Genomic DNA, 6272 nt, shown 5'->3' on the forward strand with positions numbered 1-6272 from the left:
ATAAAACTCCAGCTCCAAACCCATATGCTTTTCGGCATATCGACGACACAGTTTCTAGTTCTTTCAGACTTATAATAGGTGGACCTGTTATGCGACATAAAGAAGTGTATGTAAGTCGAAGCTCAAAGAGTTTTGAATGACCGAATTTTGTCAGTTTCACTTCAAGAGTTAGACGCCTTCATAGGGTTGTTATATCTTCGCGGCGTTTTAGGAATGAAGGGGATTAGCATAAAGAGCTTTTGGTCAAAGAAATGGGGACCGTGAGTTTTAAGTAATACAATGTCAATAAGAAGATTTAGAGAAATAATGCGGTTTCTGAGATTCCATATAAAAAGTACTAGGATGAAAAAGTATCCATCTGACAAGTTTTGTATGATTTCCACTGTTTGGAAAGCTTTTATTGAAAACTCTCAAAACTGCTACAATCAATAACCTTATTGTACGGTTGATGAATAACTGTTTCCAATGAAGACCCGGTGCAAATTCATACATTGCATGGGCAATAAACCAGACAAATATGGCGTAAAATTTTGTATGCTAGTGGAAGTGCTACACAAATCCATAATAAATGGCTTTCCATATTTAGGAAAGGATGATGAACGACCAGCAAACACACAGCTTGGTGAAATTGTTGTACAGAGGCTTGTGTGACCTTTCGCAGAGTCCGGATTGAATGTCACATGTGACAACTTTTTCACATCCCTACGCCTCGCTCGTGATTTCAAGAAAAATAATATCAGTTTGGTAGGAACTATCCGTAACAACAGAAGAGAAGTTCCAGATTCAGTAAAAAAGTCGATGGAAAGAACTTATATAGTACAACTGTACTGACGACTGAAGATGATATCACGCTCACGGCATATCATTGTAAGAAAAACAAAATGTCCTTCTTTGGAGTAGCGTTCACTCTTATGTTCACATCGACATCAGCCATGAGAAGAAAAAGCCTGAAACAATTTTATTTTATTTGGTCTAGGAATTAATTCGTGCGGGTGGACAAGAGATGGCGCAACGAACGGAGCGTCCCACAGTTCCGTGTATCCACACATGTGTTGCAAACCCCTGTCATCGCGTATCGTTCGTAGTATAGGGCAGTGGATTAAAACGTCAACAACACCAGTTTGTAGTTAAGTGAACATGGCGCAATTTGTGCCTGATAAAGTGTTTTTGCGGGGTGTCCTGCTGCATTACTTTAACATGCAGAAAAGTGCGACTGAAAGTCATCGTATTTTGGTGGAAGTGTATGGTGACCATGCTCTAGCTGAGCGAACGTGTCAGAAGTGGTTTGCACGGTTTAGAAGTGGTGATTTCGGCTTGGCAGACCAAGAGCAAGCTAGACAGCCAAAAAAATTTCAAGACGAAGAATTGACAGCATTGCTTGAGCAGGATTCGTGTCAAACGCAGGAACAACTTGCAGCAGCATTAGGCGTTGATCAAACAACAGTCTCCAAACGCTTGAAAGCCATGGGAATGATTCAAAAGATGTTACATTGGGTTCCACATGAATTGAACGACAGAGACGTTGAAAGACGAAAAACCATTTGCGAATTGCTGCTTCAACGACAGAGCAGAAAGGGGTTTCTGCATCGAATTATTACGGGTGATGAGAAGTGGATCCATTACGAGAACCCTAAACTAAAAAAGGCCTGGGTGAAACCAGGTGAACCAGGTCCATAACAACCAAAACGAGATATTCACTGTGCAAAGGTTATGCTGTGCATATAGTGGGATATGAAAGGTGTGGTGTACTATGAGCTGCTGCAACCGGGTGAAACTATGAATGGAGAACGTTATCGACGACAATTAATGCGTTTGAAGCAAGCTCTGGCCAGAACACGACCAGAATGGGAGAACAGACATAATAAACTTATTGTTCAACATGATAACGCTCGCCCACATGTCGCAAAACCGGTCAAAACCTATTTAGAAAATGTCGGATGGGAAGTTTTACCCCACCCGCCGTATTCACCAGACGTTGCTCCTTCGGACTACTACTTGTTTGATTGCATGAACAACGATTTGATTGGACAGCGGTTTACTTCTTCAGAAGATATCGAAACATGGGTCTCTGACTGGATCGCTTCCAAGGATGAGGACTTCTTTCGCCACGGAATCCGTACATTGCCTGACAGATGGGCGAAAGTGGTGGCTAGCGATGGACAATATTTTTCTTAAGGTATTTATGTATTTGGTCTAGGAATTAATTCGTGCGGTTGGTAATTTATTATTAACGGCCACACTCACTTAATGATGCAATTATTATATACGTATATTAAAACTACCAAACCACCACACCTTATAACTCTCATAAGTCCCTTATATTAGGCGATACAAACATATATGCATATTATTTTATTGAGCATATTATAATTTACAAGATGTTCCCAATTCTTTATATATAGGGATGCTTCTCAAGTATACTCTAATGTATCTTAAAAGTGTCACATATACAAATACCACAACTACTTTTGTATAATTTAGTTATACTACATTGCTTCGTAAGAAAAACTGCAATTCTATCACTAACTTGTTGGATGTTATACGTATATAAACGTTCTAATTTAAACTCTGCTGGAGGGCATATTGATGACTTAGTATCACCTTCTTAACTAAATTGTCACTTATGCTCTATATATTGTTAGTAATGATGACCCAAAGATGGATTCTGGAGTGATAGCGAAACTTATACACCTGCGGCAATTCCAAACTCATGTTAGAGGTTCATACCTACTTAAACTACCTAAATGAGAAAGGATTTGTTCACAGGGACAGAAGACGACATATAATCTTAGCAATGAAGGAAAGCCCCTACTCATAAAAAATCTATACAATTTAAATCATGGTAAAATACTTCTTAGTAGAGTTTTACTCTCAGTCTTAAATCACCAGGTCTTACGTAATGTTATAGTATTAGAAATAGAAGAAACTTAAATATAAGGATGGCAAAATAAAAAAGCTCACGTAATTCATAGTACCATTCCACTCTTTCAAACCATAGTATTGCTGATGAGTATCATCTTACAGACTTGAATTTTATTACGTAAATTTGTAAATATTATGTCTCTGACTTATACTAATTGTCATTATTAAGTACTGAAATGTATATTTCTTGTATATGCGCACTGTTTACTATGAACGATTAGTGTTTGTGAAGTATTATAAATGTATTATTGTTGTCAGAGAAAGTAAAATATTTTATGAATGTTATTATCTTTTGTTATTATTTTATTAATATTGTTGTCTTTCTGTTGAGAGATTAGGAACATGTGTTAATTGCGTTACTAGGTACCAACTCATGGCAATATAACTTTGATTAAAAGAAGAAAGACTTATATTCAATGTGCATTATGGTGTTCGTTTATATGGTTTTCGCTTATATTGCCTAAATATCATGTATTTGTTTACATCGACGTCATTTTCTGTCGAAATTGTATTTGGAATTAAAGTATATGTCTAGTGACATATATTGATAATGATTTGCAGTACAGATATATGTTATTTGTACGTAAGGATGTTTATGTATGGTTAGGCCTATCTAGTAAGCTAAATGTGATATCGGAAGTTTATGTTTAACTATGTACTGAAACACCGAAAAGAAATTTTATACTTGTAACACTTCCCTCAATCACAACTTTTAATCACAATAATGATTTTTTAAATTTTGAAACTTGCTTTTGATTCAGTTTGTGAAATTTTAAAACAACTGAAAAGGTTTATTTAAATCAAGATATATAATTACTGGAAAGCTGCGGATTATTGAACTAATCTTAGATAAGTCAAAATCAATGTAAGCAAATTGCATAATTTTCAATCCGAGGTATTGTAATGGGAATTTTATGTGGTTGAGATGTACATTTGTTCTTTTATCTTGTATTCACTCATATTTCTTTCTATTCCCTTTATAACAGAGAAATGATTGAAGGACGTAAGAGAAATGAATGATTGGTGAAATAATGGTAATATGCTATTTGCTTTGCATGCTATCGGTATTGCATTCTTTGCAACTTGAGATGCATACAATACAGAGATGCAAACGATGCATTTGCACTTTTGTTTTTCATATGCTTTCCTTAGAATAGCTAAACGATATGAGTGTCTTTTAAGAATATACTTTACTGAGTACCCAATGTAAAACCTTGAAATATTTAGTAGGAATTGTCTGTCGTTCTGTACATATGCTGGGACTTTGTACTTACTACTGTTTTGAACTTCAGGTTAAAACTAATATGAGATGTTGTATCAGAAACACAGTATTTGTGAACCCCTTAATGTTAGTAAATTCACATGTTAAACAATCACCAGAAGGTGATCAATTTTAGAAAGCCCTATTTAATTCAATATATATTTAATAGAAATTAAATATTTTTAAAATTTTATAACTGTATAAACCTGAATTGCACTAAAATGCTGGATAATAAGGTTATATGCTAGTGAGTAAAATCTATCAACAATTGTTAATGTGTGAATAACCTCTTCTATTTGAGAATAAAGCCTTAGGGTTGCTTAATGTTGTATTCAGCTTAGTTTTTGCATTTGAAGTTAGTTTACCAGTAGTTTAGCAGTATTCCGATCTTAATAGGTATTTTCTGTTAGTGACAAGAAGATTGGTACTCAGTGGAATATATTTTTGGCAACTGACAGGTGTCGTCACGTACTAGTCACCGAGATGATGTGATTGTGATTCATTAGCATATTGGGCACTATCATCTTAAACATTTTAATACATGACATTAACTGTCCGCATTGTATAGCTTGTATCTGTCTTTTCAGTAAGATTTCGGCAAATTCTTGCAGAATGTTCTGAATACTCTCACCTCAGAGACTTTTTTAGAACTTATTAAAAGTTTTGTTTAGGATTCGACAGATAATAGGTCTTTAGTTACCATATTCTGACTCTTCTTCGTGTAACTGGAATAGTTAATATTCTCTCAGAGTATTAATTTAACCATTTTGTTCTTATTTATTTTATATTTATTATTGTAGCCTCATCGCGTACTTTGTTTCAATGTTCTATTTGGTTTGTTTTAATCAGTTATTTTGTTGAATTGTTTTTTTTTTTTTTAAAAAAAAAACACTATTTTGCATGTGTAAAGTACAACAAACATGAGCATTGGATTTTCCGTGACGATGACAGATAATCTCACTGCTACCATCTCAAATAAACTATAGTCAACCAACCAATTTCAATGGACTTGGATTACAATGTTGGAAACTGTTGTTAGTTGATCAGATTGGTTCTTGAATAGTAAATGTACTATATGTCAAATCTACTCGTATGATACTATAACTATCTTTCATGTTTGGAGTAAAAAATCGAAGCTTAGGAACTCGCTTTGCATGTTGTACGAGGGGTGATGAACTATTATTGCCCCTGACGTACAAGAAATGAACAAAAAATTATACTTGCAATATTTGTACTCCAAAGCTTTAGAAGTATACCAAAGTATAGGTCATTCAAATTGATACTGATTGTATTCTGTGTGGTACGGATGTAACAAGTGGGTACAAAATTTAAGTGCGTATCGTGATCACATATGTTGAGATGAATATCTTAAGACCAACGAAGACGCAGTCATACGGTTAATGTGTTGATATATAATGCTAATTCTTACGAAGTGATAGAAAACAAAGACAAGTGACTTCTATTATGGCAATGCATATGTTGAGCGTGATGTGGATCAATGCCGTGCTTATTCGCAGCTATCTTAAATATCATAGATGGACATACTGAATTTTTATAAGCAGTGGATTAGTGGTAACATAATTTCCTTCTATTTCATAATGAACACTTTTTGTACAGAAACTGTATTGTATGTAGTATATTGTGAAATAATTTGTAGTTAGTAATTTGTAAATTACCCGAAGAAGCTCATTAGCAATGTAATAAAACATTTCAGGTCTCGCCTCGAGTCAAAGTTCTGGAAAAAAATCAATATAGTACAAGTTAAAATATCAAAGAAACTAAAGTACCGGCATTTGAAATTCACATTTGATTAACAAACAACAAAAATCACAGTTATGACCGAAGCAACGGGCAATTGAACAACACGCACAGTGAACAGACAGGTGACAAGTCAACATTTTGCTATCTTTATGAGCTTCTCAAATTTAAGGCCACAAGATTTCCACGTTAAATTGATGTTTACGTGTTTTTCAGTTACAGTATTACCTTATTTAAAAAAAATATTGAAAAAATAAGAAAAATAATTCTGTAATTTTCGCAACTAATTATTTGTCATTTTTTCTTACAAAACACCATTCACTGAAATAGT

This window comes from Thermobia domestica, chromosome 10 (assembly GCF_964235325.1).
Source record: "Thermobia domestica chromosome 10, izTheDome1.hap1.1, whole genome shotgun sequence".
Taxonomy (NCBI): Eukaryota; Metazoa; Arthropoda; class Insecta; order Zygentoma; family Lepismatidae; genus Thermobia; species Thermobia domestica.